General features: G+C 39.2%; 1 protein-coding gene across 3 annotated transcripts in view; it reads left to right on the top strand.

The window, feature by feature from the left end:
- GRID2 (glutamate ionotropic receptor delta type subunit 2) overlaps nucleotides 1-15,789 on the top strand; it is a gene marked incomplete at both ends in the record, with an annotated part of 1,370,777 nt that overhangs the window by 911,659 nt on the left and 443,329 nt on the right. The window lies entirely within an intron of this gene.

Raw genomic sequence — 15,789 nt, 5'->3', positions numbered from 1 at the left:
TTGCTTCATTTGCAAATATTTTTTCCCATTCTGAGGGTTGTCTTTTGGTCTTCTTTATGGTTTCCTTTGCTATGCAAAAGCTTTTAAGTTTCATTAGGTCCCATTTGTTTATTTTTATTTCCATTTCTCTAGGAGGTGGGTCAAAAAGGATCTTGCTGTGATTTATGTCATAGAGTGTTCTTCCTATGTTTTCCTCTAAGAGTTTTATAGTTTCTGGCCTTACATTTAGGTCTTTAATCCATTATGAGCTTATTTTTGTGTATGGTGTTAGGGAGTGATCTAATCTCATACTTTTACATGTACCTGTCCAGTTTTCCCAGCACCACTTATTGAAGAGGCTGTCCTTTCTCCACTGTACATTCCTGCCACCTTTATCAAAGATAAGGTGTGCATATGTGCGTGGGTTTATCTCTGGGCTTTCTATCCTGTTCCATTGATCTATCTTTCTGTTTTTGTACCAGTACCATACTGTCTTGATTACTGTAGCTTTGTAGTATAGTCTGAAGTCAGGGAGCCTGATTCCTCCAGGTCAGTTTTTCTTTCTCAAGATTGCTTTGGCTATTCGGGGTCTTTTGTGTTTCCATACAAATTGTGAAATTTTTTGTTCTAGTTCTGTAAAAAATGCCAGTGGTAGTTTGATAGGGATTGCATTGAATCTGTAGATTGCTTTGGGTAGTATGGTCATTTTCACAATGTTGATTCTTCCAATCCAGGAACATGGTATATCTCTCCATCTATTTGTATCATCTTTAATTATTCATCAGTGTCCTATAATTTTCTGCATACAGGTCTTTTGTCTCCTTAGGTAGGTTTATTGCTAGATATTTTATTCTTTTTGTTGCAATGGTAAATGGGAGTGTTTTCTTGATTTCACATTCAGACTTTTCATCATTAAATAGGAATGCCAGAGATTTCTGTGCATTAATTTTGTATCCTGCTACTTTACCAAATTCATTGATTAGCTCTAGTAGTTTTCTGGTAGCATCTTTAGGATTCTCTATGTATAGGATCATGTCATCTGCAAACAGCGACAGCTTTACTTCTTCTTTTCCGATTTGGATTCCTTTTATTTCCTTTTCTTCTCTGATTGCTGTGGCTAAATCTTCCAAAACTATGTTGAATAAGAGTTGTGAGAGTGGGCAACCTTGTCTTGTTCCTGATCTTAGTGGAAATGCTTTCAGTTTTTCACCATTGAGGATGATGTTTGCTGTGGGCTTGTCATGCATGGCCTTTATTATTTTGAGGAAAGTTGCCTCTATGCCTACTTTCTGCAGGGTTTTTATCATAAATGGGTGTTGAATTTTGTCAAAAGCTTTCTCTGCATCTATTGAGATGATCATACGTTTTTTCTCGTTCAATTTTTTAATATGGTGTATTACATTGATAGATTTGCGTATATTGAAGAATCCTTGCATTCCTGGAATAAACCCCACTTAGTCATGGTGTATGATCCTTTTAATGTGCTGTTGGATTCCGTTTACTAGTATTTTGTTGAGGATTTTTGCATCTATGTTCATCAGTGATATTGGCCTGTAGTTTTCTTTCTTTGTGACATCCTTGTCTGGTTTTCGTATCAAGGTGATGGTGGCCTCGTAGAAGGAATTTGGGAGTATTCCTCCGTCTGCTATATTTTGGAAGAGTTTGAGAAGGATAGGTGTTAGCTCTTCTCTAAGTGTTTGATAGAATTCGCCTGTGAAGCCATCTGGGCCTGGGCTTTTGTTTGTTGGAAGATTTTAAATCACAGTTTCAATTTCAGTGCTTGTGATTGGTCTGTTCATATTTTCTATTTCTTCCTGATTCAGTCTTGGCAGGTTGTGCATTTCTAAGAATTTGTCCATTTCTTCCAGGTTGTCCATTTTATTGGCATAGAGTTGCTTGTAGTAATCTCTCATGATCGTTTTTATTTCTGCAGTGTCAGTTGTTACTTCTTCTTTTTCATTTCTAATTCTGTTGATTTGAGTCTTCTCCCTTTTTTTTTTTTTGATGAGTCTGGCTAATCGTTTATTTTGTTTATCTTCTCAAAGAACCAACTTTTAGTTTTATTGATCTTTGCTATTGTTTCCTTCATTTCTTTTTCATTTATTTCTGATCTGATTTTTATGATTTCTTTCCTTCTGCTAACTTTGGGGTTTTTTTGTTCTTCTTTCTCTAATTGCTTGAGGTGCAAGGTTAGGTTGTTTATTTGAGATGTTTCCTGCTTCTTAAGGTGGGCTTGTATTGCTATAAACTTCCCTCTTAGAACTGCTTTTGCTGCATCCCATAGGTTTTGGGTCATTGTGTCTCCATTGTCATTTGTTTCTAGGTATTTTTTTTTATTTCCTCTTTGATTTCTTCAGTGATCACTTGGTTATTAAGTAGTGTATTTTTTAGCCTCCATGTGTTTGTATTTTTTACAGATCTTTTCCTGTGATTGATACCTAGTCTCATGGTTGTGGTCGGAAAAGATACTTGATACAATTTCAATTTTCTTAAACTTACGAATGCTTGATTTGTGACCCAAGATATGATCTATCGTGGAGAATGTTCCATGAGCACTTGAGAAAAATGTGTATTCTGTTGTTTTTGGATGGAGTGTCCTATAAATATCAATTAAGTCCATCTTGTTTAATGTATCATTTAAAGCTTGTGTCTCCTTATTTATTTTCATTTTGGATGATCTGTCCATTGGTGAAAGTGGGGTGTTAAAGTCCCCTACTATGAATGTGTTACTGTCGATTTCCCCTTTTATGGCTGTTAGTTTTTGCCTTATGTATTGAGGTGCTCCTATGTTGGGTGCATAAATATTTACATTTGTTATATCTTCTTCTTGGATCGATCCCTTGATCATTATGTACTGTCCTTCTTTGTCTCTTCTAATAGTCTTTATTTTAAAGTCTATTTTGTCTGATATGAGAATTGCTACTCCAGCTTTCTTTTGGTTTCCATTTGCATGGAATATCTTTTTCCATCCCCTCACTTTCAGTCTGTATGTGTCTCTGGGTCTGAAGTGGGTCTATTGTAGACAGCATATATATGGGTCTGTTTTTGTATCCATTCAGCCAGTCTGTGTGTTTTGGTGGGAGCATTTAATCCATTTACATTTAAGGTAATTACCTATATGTATGTTCCTATTCCCATATTCTTGTTTTGGGTTTGTTATTATAGGTCTTTTCCTTCTCTTGTGTTTCTTGCCTAGAGAAGATCCTTTAGCATTTGTTGTAAAGCTGGTTTGGTGGTGCTGAACTCTCTCAACTTTTGCTTTCTCTGAAGGTTTTCATTTCTCCATCAAATCTGAATGAGATCCTTGCTGGGTAGAGTAATCTTGGTTGCAGGTTTTTCTCCTTAATCACTTTCAGTATGTCCTGCCACTCCCTTCTGGCCTGCAGAGTTTCTGCTGAGAGATCAGCTGTTAACCTTATGGAGATTCCCTTGTGTGTTATTTGTTGTCTTTCCCTTGCTGCTTTTAATATGCTTTCTTTGTATTTAATTTTTGACAGTTTGATTAATATGTGTCTTGGCGTATTTCTCCTTGGATTTATCCTGTATGGGACTGTCTGTGCTTCCTGGACTTGATTAACTATTTCCTTTCCCATATTAGGGAAGTTTTCAACTATAATCTCTTCAAATATTTTCTCAGTCCCTTTCTTTTTCTCTTCTTCTTCTGGAACCCCCTTAATTCGAATTTTGGTGCATTTAATGTTGTCCCAGAGGTCTCTGAGACTGTCCTCAGTTCTTTTCATTCTTTTTTCCTTATTCTGCTCTGCAGTAGTTATTTCCACTATTTTACCTTCCAGGTCACTTATCCATTCTTCTGCCTCAGTTATTCTGCTACTGATCCCATCTAAAGTATTTTTAATTTCATTTATTGTGTTGTTCATCATTGCTTGTTTCATCTTTATTTCTTCTAGGTCCTTGTTAAATGTTTCTTGCATTTTGTCTATTTCAAAGATTTTGGATCATCTTTACTATCATTATTCTGAATTCTTTTTCAGGTAGACTGCCTATTTCCTCTTCATTTGTTAGGTCTGGTGGGTTTTTATCTTGCTCCTTCATCTGCTGTGTGTTTTTCTGTCTTCTCATTTTGCTTATCTTACTGTGGTTGGGGGTCTCCTTTTTGCAGGCTTCAGGTTCGTAGTTCCTGTTGTTTTTGGTGTCTGTCCCCAGTGGCTAAGGTTGGTTCAGTGGGTTGTGTAGGCTTCCTGGTGGAGGGGACTTGTGCCTGTGTTCTGGTGGATGAGGCTGGATCTTGTCTTTCTGGTGGGCAGGTCCACGTCTGGCGGTGTGTTTTGGGGTGTCTGTGGACTTATTATGATTTTAGGCAGCCTCTCTGCTAATGGGTGGGGTTGTGTTCCTGTCTTGCTAGTTGTTTGGCATAGGATGTCCAGCACTGTAGCTGTCTGGTCGTTGAGTGAAGCCGGGTACTGGCGTTGAGATGGAGATCTCTGGGAGATTTTCGCCATTTGATATTATGTGGAGGTGGGAGGTTTCTTGTTGACCAGTGTCCTGAAGTTGGCTCTCCCACCTCAGAGACAGAGCTCTGACTCGGCTGCAGCACCAAGAGCCTTTCATCCACACGGCTCGGAATAAAAGGGAGAAAAAGTAGAGAGAATTAGTAGAAGTATGAAGAAAGAAAGAAAGAAAGGATGGAAGGAAGAAAGAAAGAAGGGAGGGAGGAAGGAAGGAAGGAGGGAAGGAAGGAAAAAAGACAGAAAGAAAGAAGATACAGTGAAATAAAATAAAGTATAATAAAGTTATTGAATTAAAAAATAATTATTTAGAAAAAAAAAGGGACGGATAGAACCTTAGGACAAATAGTGGTAGCAAAGCTATACAGACAATCTTACAGATGCATACACCCTCACAAAAAGAGGTAAAGGGGAAAAATCACAAATCTTGCTCTCAAAGTCCACCTCCTCAATTTGGGATGATTTGTTGTCTAGAGGAGGGAGGGAGGGAGGGAGGGAAGGAAGGAAGGAAGGGAGGAAGGGAGGGAGGGAGGGAGGAAGGAAGGAAGGAAGGGAAGGAAGGAAGAAAAAGAAAGAAAGAAAGAAAAGGTAAGGTATAATAAAGTTATTACAATTAAAATTATTAAGAAAAAAATTAAAAAAAAAACAATGGACAGATAGAACCCTAGGACAAATGGTGGAAGCAAAGCTATACAGACAAGATCTCACACAGAAGCATACAGATACACACTCACAAAAAGAGGAAAAGGGGAAAAAAATCATAGATCTTGCTCTCGAAGTCCACCTCCTCAATTTGGGATGATTCGCTGTCTATTCATGTATTCCACAGATGCAGGACATCAAGTTGATTGTGGAGCTTTAATCCGCTGCTTCTGAGGCTGCTGGGAGGGATTTCCCTTTCTCTTCTTTGTTCTCACAGCTCCCAGGGGCTCAGCTTTGGATTTGGCCCCGTCTCTGTGCGTAGGTCGCCTGAGGGCGTCTGTTTTTTGCTCAGAGAGGACGGGGTTAAAGGAGCCGCTGATTCGGGGGCTCTGGCGCACTCAGGCCTGGGGGGAGGGAGGGGCACGGCGTGCGGGGCGGGCCTGCGGCGGCAGAGGCCGGCGTGACGTTGCACCAGCGTGAGGCGCGCCGTGCGTTCTCCCGGGGAAGTTGCCCCTGGATGCCGGGACCCCGGCAGTGGCGGGCTGTACAGGCTCCCCGGAAGCGGGGTGTGGACAGTGACCTGTGCTCGCACAGAGGCTTCTTGGTGGCGGCAGCAGCAGCCTTAGCGTCTCATGGCCGTCTCTGGGGTCCGCGCTTTTAGCCGCGGCTCGCGCCCGTCTCTGGAGCTCCTTTAAGCAGCGCTCTGAATCCCCTCTCCTCGCGCACCAGGAAACAAAGAGGTAAGAAAAAGTCTGTTGCCTCTTCGGCAGCTCCAGACTTTTTCCCGGACTCCCTCCCGGCTAGCCGTGGCGCACTAACCCCCTGCAGGCTGTGTTCACGCCACCAACCCCAGTCCTCTCCCTGCGCTCTGACCGAAGCCCGAGCCTCAGTTCCCAGCCCCGCCCGCCCCGGCGGGTGAGCAGACAAGCCTCTCGGGCTGGTGAGTGCCGGTCGGCACCGATCATCTGTGCGGGAATCTCCCCGCTTTGCCCTCCGCACTCCGGTGGGTGCGCTCTCCCCCGCGGCTCCGAAGCTTTCCCCCTCCGCCTTCCGCAGTCTCCGCCCGCGAAGGGGCTTCCTAGTGTATGGAAACGTTTCCTCCTTCACAGCTCCTTCCCACTGGTGCAGGTGCCGTCCCTATTCTTTTGTCTCTGTTTATTCTTTTTTCCTTTTGCCCTACCCAGGTATGTGGGGAGTTTCTTGCCTTTTGGGAGGTCTGAGGTCTTATGCCAGCATTCATTAGGTGTTCTGTAGGAGTTGTTCCACGTGTAGATGTATTTCTGGTGTATCTATGGGGGGGGAAGGTGATCTCCGCGTCTTACTCTTCCGCCATCTTCCCAGCGCCCAGTCAATAACTTTTTAAGTTGAAAGGAAATGCCTTAAGTAAGCTACATAGAGAATATCATTTACAGCCAAATATTTGTCCTTATAGTAGAAACGTTATTACTCGAGTAAACATTGAGAATACAGTTTGATGTGGATGTAAGCAAGGATTTTGTAAAAGGGGATGTTTTGCTCAATTTAAACAATGACATCCAAGAAGGTGATACGGCACTGTTCTACTGGGCTTTTATTTGAATGCAGTATTTGACAGCTTTGACAAAAGGTCCATATTCATAAAGTGGTGGACAGTTGTAAATGAAAAAATAAATTTTAGTAAATTTGTTTAAGGGCTTTAATGCAACTGATAGATTAGGACAGTAATAGAGCTCTGATAGATACAAGAAACAGGTCACCTGCTTCCTAATATAAGGGAGAAAGTCTTGGGGCAGTGCCTATAGAAATGACAGCTGTAACAAGAGCACTTTTCTCCCCAAAATGTGACAGCAGAACAAGGTATGAATGTAGCTGTTAGACGAGGAAATAACTGTGGTAACATGTGAAAGTGAACTTAAGTATTTGAAAGATTTCAAAGAGAGTCAGTATCCAGAATTTTTGGATGAATTTGTTTAACATGCTAATGTATGTGGGCCAATGAGCAGATGAGCTAAATTCAGGAGGGAGGGGATAGGAAACTCTGGGTGAGCTGTCAGGTTTGACTGATGATTCTAGGGGTAGAGTGGGAACTTTTTATGAGGTTCCTCCAATGCTGAGAAAGGTTCCATTGAAGAAAGTACGAAACCTAACTAGTGGGCAAGTGAGAAAAACTTCCTAGGAATAGTGTAATTATTTGGATAGGGAAAATATCGGATAGACAAAAAGTATAAGGAAAATAATGCAAGAATCGTTGGAATTTAGAATGTAAATAAAGAAGGAAATCTCAGTCTGAAGACCAAGTGAGGTTAGGTCAAACCAAGGTGAAGTGACAGGAGCTGCCAGTGTATCTTACTTAATACCATTAATGGTGGGTCAGCCCTTTATTGCTTCTTGCCTGTATTATTTTAATAACTTTCAGTTTGATATAGCACACCTATAATCCATAGATAAGGTTACATTCAGAGTCAAAAGTCTGAATCATAAGTTAGTAATCTGTTCATGATGCCAGGCTCACATGATCCAAGGACCACATCCTCAAGCTCCCTCGCCTGAAATTAATCCTTCTTTTGCTTTCCCATAAAACTTTGGTTTGATTTCCATTTCAATAATTAATTTAAGTCAGCATAAGTTGTAACTTGCTTTTGTACATGTCTCTAGCATACGGTTTGAAACTTCTTTAAGGTTAGGATTTTTCTTACTGATATTTTATTCTTAGTCTGCTTAACTGAAGCATAACAGAACAAAAGATATTCTGTCTCTGAAAGTGAGGTTGCCAGGGCTAAGCCAGAGCTAAAAATGGGTTGCGATTACAGAAATACTAGATTTCAATTAGTAGCTCCAGATCTTAATCTGAGAATGAAAACTGTTTTGCAATTATCATAGTCTTGATTCTCAAGAAAAAAGGAAAAGAAAAGAAAAAGAATACAGTTTACCTTCAATATAATGATGAACTTTCCAAATTGCTGATAATTCCGTTGCACATACTTCAGATTCTCTGATCAACTAAAATGGCTTTAAATAGTCCCATATTTCTCTAAAAGGTACATGATAAGGAACATTTTTAAAGAAAAGGGGAAAGTGCATGACTTTACCCCCACTTTTACTTCCAGATGTAGTTAGATTTTGATTTTTTGCAAACTAATTTTATACAGACAAATACAAATCCCATTGTATTAATCACTTCCTGACTGTTTTACTTTTTTGCCAGAAGGTTGTTTACATTACACATGCAGATCTTGCTGGCAGTTCAACATAGCAATTCGGCTGAGTTCTGCCAAAGAATAACTGTTCCATTAAGAGGCAAAACCTTGGACATCTTCCTAAATTTCACAGCCTACTTATCAGAGAATGTAATGTAAATAGCCATAACACCAAAAATGGATTCTTTACTCTAGGTTCTCTCACTGATAGGAGGAAAGCCAGTTAGCTGCTCTGTAAGCCCCCTCCTCTAGGAAAAGGGTCTAACCAGAAGTGGTGGTTAATTTTAAGTCCTTTGACAAAGCCCATCTGAAGCCTGCTTTATTGTGTCACCTTAAGCTGTGTTTTGTGGTTACCAGAAGTGGCCGACATGACTTGTGAACAGATTACAGCTCTAAATCAATTCTGTTGTTTCCCTGGTTCACATTCATTTCCATGAGACTTAAGAGCTTGATAGAACAGCAGTTTTTTTCTTAGTGTTGATCCTAGCTGATTGAAACATCTCCAGGAACAAGCCACTGTTCCCTGTTACACAAATTGTAAACTCAGTAGAAGTGGACTTTAGGGGCAGTTTCCACACTCCTTGTTTAATGAAAAAAGGGAAGGGTTTCTGTTTCTGTACGTCGCTAAAGGGTTTCTAAAGCCTAAAAATAGGTTTGAATAAATTTGCATAATGGAGAAAGGCAGTGATGAGAGAGGAAAAGAGGAAAAGTAGAATTAAGTACTTCGTGAATACTTTGGAGAACTTGTTGGAAACCAGACTTTCTTTTAACGTATATAAATGGCTGTCACCAATTAAATAAGATTTTTGTCAAAATGGTTCTCACAACTGTAAGCAACTGACGTGTTACTTTCCTGACTACACCATGTAATGAATATAGCTCAGTACAAAATATTCCTTATGCCAGGAAACTTGGTCTTGTTATAACTTTAAGAAATCTGAGGGTGGGTAAGAGTTCATATCTAAAATAGATAAATGGTAACTGAGCTACCTACAGATTTTTAACAAACAGACATCCCATCTAAAATGTCCAGCCTTCACCCTGCCCTGCCACATACTTACCCCCTCTCCCCCTTCTCTGTATTATTTTTTTACTTTAGAATATTATGTTTCACCTACCTAACAACGTGTGGTATGTGTGTGTGTGTGTGTATGCACATACATACCTTATTTATCATGCTTATTGTCTGAATTTCCCATTGTACTGTAAGCTCCTAGAAGGCAAGGATGTTTTCCTTTGAATTCACGGTTGTTTCCTCGCTCCTAGAATGGGGCCTGACATATAATTGTGCTCGATCAGTATTTGTTGAATGATTAAAGCTGAAGAGTCTGCTGCAAAGGGAAGCCTGGGGTTGTTATGCTTCTCTTCCAAAGAATGAAAGATGCCGCTCACTTCTAGAGGGAGGCACTAGCTTTGGAAGATGAGGTATGGGATCGAGGCAATTGAGTGTGCCTGGGGCCACTTTCCTGATGGTGACAAGAGCAGTCAAAAGGACTCAGTAAGCAGATTCCTTGAGGTAAAATTACATAAGGACACAGCAAGTGTGAGAAGGGGAAGTGGACCTCCCCCTTGGTGGCAAGAGTATTTATTACTAAAGTTGTATAAAGGTGTTTTGATATATTGATAATAAAACTAATGGCCTTTGAATTGCTTTATTAATTGTTTATAAATACTCTGCAGAGACTATATGTCCTTACTTCTTGCACAGGGCACATAGCCACCCACTCACACCTCTATCCCTCTACCCCCACCCTTTACTCCACTGAAAGGAGAGGAATGAGATAATACATGCATTACCAATCGTATTTATTTATCCAACTAGTATTTACTGGGGAGATAAAACAACACAGTTTGGTTGATTCAAAGATGGGTAAGTAGGGCTTCCCTGGTGGCACAGTGGTTGAGAGTCCGCCTGCCGATGCAGGGGATGCGGGTTCGTGCCCCGGTCCGGGAGGATCCCACATGCCGCGGAGCGGCTGGGCCCGTGAGCCATGGCCGCTGAGCCTGCGCGTCCGGAGCCTGTGCTCCGCAGCAGGAGAGGCCACGACAGTGAGATGCCCGCGTACCGCAAAAAATAAATAAATAAATAAATAAAGATGGGAAAGTAAAGGGAAGGACCTGTAAGTTTTTGGTTTACCAAGTCAGATATATTGATGGGTTTATTAAAGTAGGAAGCACTGAAAGATGAACAGGTTTGTGTGGAAACTCCTAAGTTTGTTCTTGGACAAGTTGATTTGGAGATGTCTAATTTCCCAAATTATTGCTCTACCACCTCTTAAAAAGCAAAGTTAAATGCATTGGAACTTGCTGCAGTAAGCAACTACCTTTAAATAGTCTTAGTGTCTCAAAGGGGGGATATTTTTTAAACTTTGGGGTCTAGAATCAAGAAATCTAAGGTAGGTTTTTCATGATAGAGAACTAATTGGAATTGGGCAAAATTCATGAAATAATAGTTTAGGATTGTTGCACGCAGCAAGGCAAGGTTCTTGAAGTCAGTCTTGACAAGTAAACTTTCTCAAGTGAGCAGACTGCTGTCTCTAAATTGATCTGCTAGAATTTTCTGAAGCAACCAATGGAATTATTCATAGAATTACAGTTTTATCTTTCCCATGAAAAGGTTGACTGGAACAAACAACTAGGACAGCTTGACACATGTGGTCTCAGTACTCAGAGGTAGCTTTTGAGACAACCCAAGTGCACTTGTTGAATAAACAGTTGGGACTCAAATAATATAAAATTTAGGGGTAATCAATATATCAGTTATAATAAAGATCTGGAGATAATTCTGTTCAAGATTACTGAGGGAGTGAGAAGAAGTGGCTTAGGACTGAGAAACGTCAACATTTAATAGCATGTTATTAGAAGGTGAGCATTGAAAGGATATTGGGAACTGGTCAGAAATGTATGAAGGTGAACAGGAGAGTGTAAGGAGGGAACTTCAAGGAGGAACAAGTGATCAACAAGGACAAATGCTGCCTAATGCTCAGGTAATATGAGAACTTGGAAATGTCCACTTAGTAACTTGAAGGTCATTGTTAATCTTACTTTGAGCTATTTTGGTGAATTTATAGAGGCAAAAAAAAAACAAACAAACCCAGAAAAGATGAAAAGTGAATGAGTAGATAGGAAATTGAAGGTACTTCAAGAATTTTGACTGAGCAAGAGAAGAGAAAGATAAGCTGGTAATTGTAGGAATGTTAAGAAGTTGATTTTTTTCTGGTGGGAAAAATTTGAATATATTTAAAAATGCATGTTCTCTGCTTCTGTTCTCACTCCATAATTTTATAAGATAATGGTAAATTCAATCCTTCTTCCTTCTGTCCTTCCTTCCTTTCATGTACTGATTCATTCATTCATTTTGTCCAGCGAAGAACAGACATAGACCTTGGCCCTAAGGGACTTATGATCTCATAGAAGACCAATATGTTGAGGGGGGAATGTGAGTAGATGTATAAACGTCCTATTCCTGTTATTGCATCATTAGTATAAATGCACTTTAAGTGTTTTTTAAATTATATTCCAAGGTGATGACTTTATATTGCCTTACAATGTAATATTCAGCTAGATTAGATTGTGTTTTGAAGCCTCTGAACCAAATTTCCTCCAAATATACCTGGCTAGTACAGGGATGAAACGTGAGACCTGGGGCAATTTGTTAACACAATTAAACAATCAAGTGAACTAGGAGGTACAAAACAAGACAAAAAAGAACATCATTTTTTAAATTAATTGTAAAAAACTAAGTTGCGGGTGAGAGAATAAGAGTTCAGTCTGTTGAGGCAATTTCAATCTGTTCTTTACAGTCCACCAGAAATTACTATTCAATCAAACCTGCCTCCATTTCAACGCTAAAAATACTCGTTTTCCCTAAACCTCTTAAACCAAAGGTACTATATCCATGAACCAGAATACACATAGGAAGTCATGCTGCATTTTCATGTTGCTAATTAGAATTTTGATGAATATAATATAGAAGCAAGACAAGAGTATTTCCATTAACTTCACTACCCATGTTTCTGCATCTTAATAAGAGCCTTGTTAATGTTTAAGTCTGCATTTAAGCCTCAAGTGTATGGACAGTCATAGAAGTTTCATTAATAACTATAATTAGTATAAAAGAATATATGCCAGAGACAAATGTTCAAATAGAGAGTTTAATTGGAGTTACAAAAACTTACTTTATAGCTCAGAAATGTAAAAAAAAAAAATACTGCAGGAGGAAATGAACTTATGTTTCACTGCTAAGATACCTTGTCATTTATCATTCATTGAGAAAAGGTAAGATTTTTATCTTAAAATCATATATCTCCATCAGATATATGCCACTATTTTTTCTTGTAGGGCTATTTAGAAACAGGCAAAAGGGAAAAGGATCTGTAGGGAAAAGATATTGACATCACCTGAAATGCATTCTATTCTGCAGATTCTGAGCTATGCAGCCTTCAAAAGGGATATAATGGAGCAGAGAAAGCTGTCACTCTAGAGCTGTGACTCTTCTTCAGCAGTCGTGCTTCAAATGGGTCCTTCTGCAGAGGGATGGCTTGAAGTTAACAATCACCATTCCTTCCTCACAGCAGTCTGCCACAGAACAAAACTGCCTGGAATAATGCCAGATGAAATGGCGCAATACATCTTTTCTGTGCATCCACAAGGATGCTTACCTAGTGTCTTCTGGTTCTAAAGGAGAGAATAGAGTTCACTGTTACCAACTCCACTAAATCAAGATACTATGTGCAACTTAGTCTTTTATCAACAAGAGGAAAGATACCGGGGACTTTCTAACACATAACAAGCATATTCAGATCTCTATTCTTAGGATAAGCTCCGATTCAAATAGTGTTTTATGCTAAAGATTAGCATGGAGATTGCATTCAACATTAAGTTTACAGAGAAGAGACGTTTTTAGAAAAATATGATAATCACTTATGAGATGTTACTAGATATCCCCAAAGCTTTTATGCAAAGTGACAGAAGGCGTCTTTAAACCAAAACAGATTGAATTGCTTGCAGTTTTAGCAAGTGGATCGGTATTCCTATCAGAGGTAGTTGATGAAGTTGTCACTGTAGTGGTCTTTGACCTGACGCATGCACTACACAAAGGACAGCCCTACGCGTAAACAGCTACTACGTGTAAAAAGTCTACCTGAATAAACAGGACTCCCACTTTCCTGTCATAAAGCATTGTATCTTGGAACTACTGTGTAAAAATAAAAGTCCAAGTCCTTCCGACGCCCTACAAGACCCAAATACATAAAACTCCCTACTGCCTCTCCCACCTCACATTTTAGCTCCTATTTTCTCCCCTTCCTGGATCATTCCTCTGCAGGCATAGGCTACCTTGCTGTTCATTGGAACACTCTTTTTGTAGTCTTATCTAAAGACCTTTGCCTGAATTGTTCTTCCTCCACAAAATTGCTTGGCTAACTGTCACCTCTCTCAGTGTTTCCTTCAAGTTTCCCTTCCTATGGGGTCTACTCTGATTGTCTTACTGAATTGTGCAACTGCCCACACCCCAACTCCCCCTTACCCTGCTCTAATAGTTTTTTCATAGCACTTACCACTATCTAACATAAAACAAAATTTCTACATTTAGTATGCTTATTTTTCATTGCCTGCTTCATTCCCTGCATGAGACACCATCTCACCCCATGTAATCTCTATGATTAGGGTTCTTTGTCTGTTTTGTTCATTGTTGTATCCCAAGTGCTGAGACTGTGTCTGACACATTGTAGGCATTTAATAAATATTTATTGAACGAATGAATTAATGAACCCCATGAACCATCTTCTTTTCTCATTACCCTGGAAGGCACTAGCTACATACTCCCCTATACAAAGTTTTAAAAGTAATTAACTTAGTAACTTAATTTCCTGTTAATAAAGTCCCTCCTTTAGGTTTAGGCTATGACACCAGGAGGTCCTTAAAGTAATGCATTTTGATAACAGCAATGAAAAAGCCTGTTGACAAACTCACTAGTAAGTAACTATTTTCATATTGAGTTTATAAGATAGCAGGGATCTGAAAGAATCAAACTAAGAACGTAGTTTTTGATGAGACTTGAAAGTTTGCTGCTAGAGTGTGGTAGGACAAAGGAAAGAAGCTGGTTATTTCAGGGCACTTCCAGAAGAAAGGGGAGAGGGCAGGGGTGAACCTTGGTTTTGGAAAGTGGTATGTACATGATGGAGGAAAAATATCTCCAACAAGGGAGGGGAAAACAGAAAGAAAAAGTTATCTTTTTTATAGTTTTAACAAGGCCAGCCTAGCTTGTTGCATTTCAACAAGTCTTTGGGAAAAGCCTTTGGTTTTCATCATCTTATTAGGAAGTTTGGAAATACATGTACCCACTAAAGGAAAAAAAAAATCACACAAATAGGAGGTGCATTGACTGTGTCCCTTTCTATAAAAGAAGAAATAATTGAGAAAAATGGAGGATTTAGTAGGCATCAAGATTAGAGCTCTGATGGAAAAAGCATTGAAAGGCAGAGTTTACATTCCTCCAAAGGCCAAACACTTGGCTTCTTCTCTCCCCCAAGTCACTCACCCAGGTGCTTTGAGTCCTATATGATTCTTTATCCTAGGAAGTCCATTTCTCTGGCCATGTTAATGACCTGAAAGGAGAGCAACAATGACGGTGTTAAACACATGCATATTTTTACACCACTTCTACCCTAATAACAGGTGGCACCGTTCCAAAAATTAAATATCTCCCTTAAAAATACTTTTGAATACATTTAATGTCTTATATATGTTCCAAATCAGTTTATTTTTTCCGCTCTAGATATCAGAAATTCTGACCCAGTTCTTCATAGTAACCTATATATTCCTCGATACTAAGTAAACAGATTGTAACCAAGAAGGGATTTAGGTAGTGAGAAGTCTGAAGCTCGTTACCTTAATTTCCTTTTTTAAATAGATTAAGCACTGCAGGATCATCTTTGAGATTCTCATTTTGGTTGTAATATTTTATAATTACCAAGGGAATGTGGGCTTTTGATGTGAGGTGATTTTTTTTCTTTTCAACCAATGTGTCCATTAAGGAATGTATTATTGTACACCAGATGGAATTAAACGAACCATTGTATGAACTTGGCATTTTCAGATCAGGTTACCTGAATGTAATTACCTGCAGACAGTTTCTAAATATGCTGTTCATAAGGGATTAGCTTTTATTTGGTGATTCTCTTCTGTTCTCCCTGTTTTTTTTTTTTTCTTACAATGCGTTTAATCATTTTGGCTTATTGTACCATCATGTTCTGCCACTGATAATGGTGAGAATTAATCCTGAACTACCAGAATTGATGAAACAGAACAAGTCAACAGCTGTTTAAAAAACAAACAAATAGGCAAAGGACAGCTTACAGGAGAGAATGTTATGGTTTTGTGCCATATACAATTTGAATTGTCTGACCCAATTCTACCAATATTGAAATTTGGGGAAATAGAATTTCTTTCAGGAGTTTATCCCCAAGCAACAATGCTGTACTTTATTTCTTATTGTCATTTTTAAATCACATCAGTTGAGGAAT

This window comes from Leucopleurus acutus, assembly GCF_964270905.1.
Source record: "Leucopleurus acutus genome assembly, chromosome: 4".
NCBI classification, from domain to species: Eukaryota; Metazoa; Chordata; class Mammalia; order Artiodactyla; family Delphinidae; genus Leucopleurus; species Leucopleurus acutus.
Note: the sequence above shows the minus strand (reverse complement) of the source record. Positions and strands in the feature narration are given on the sequence as shown.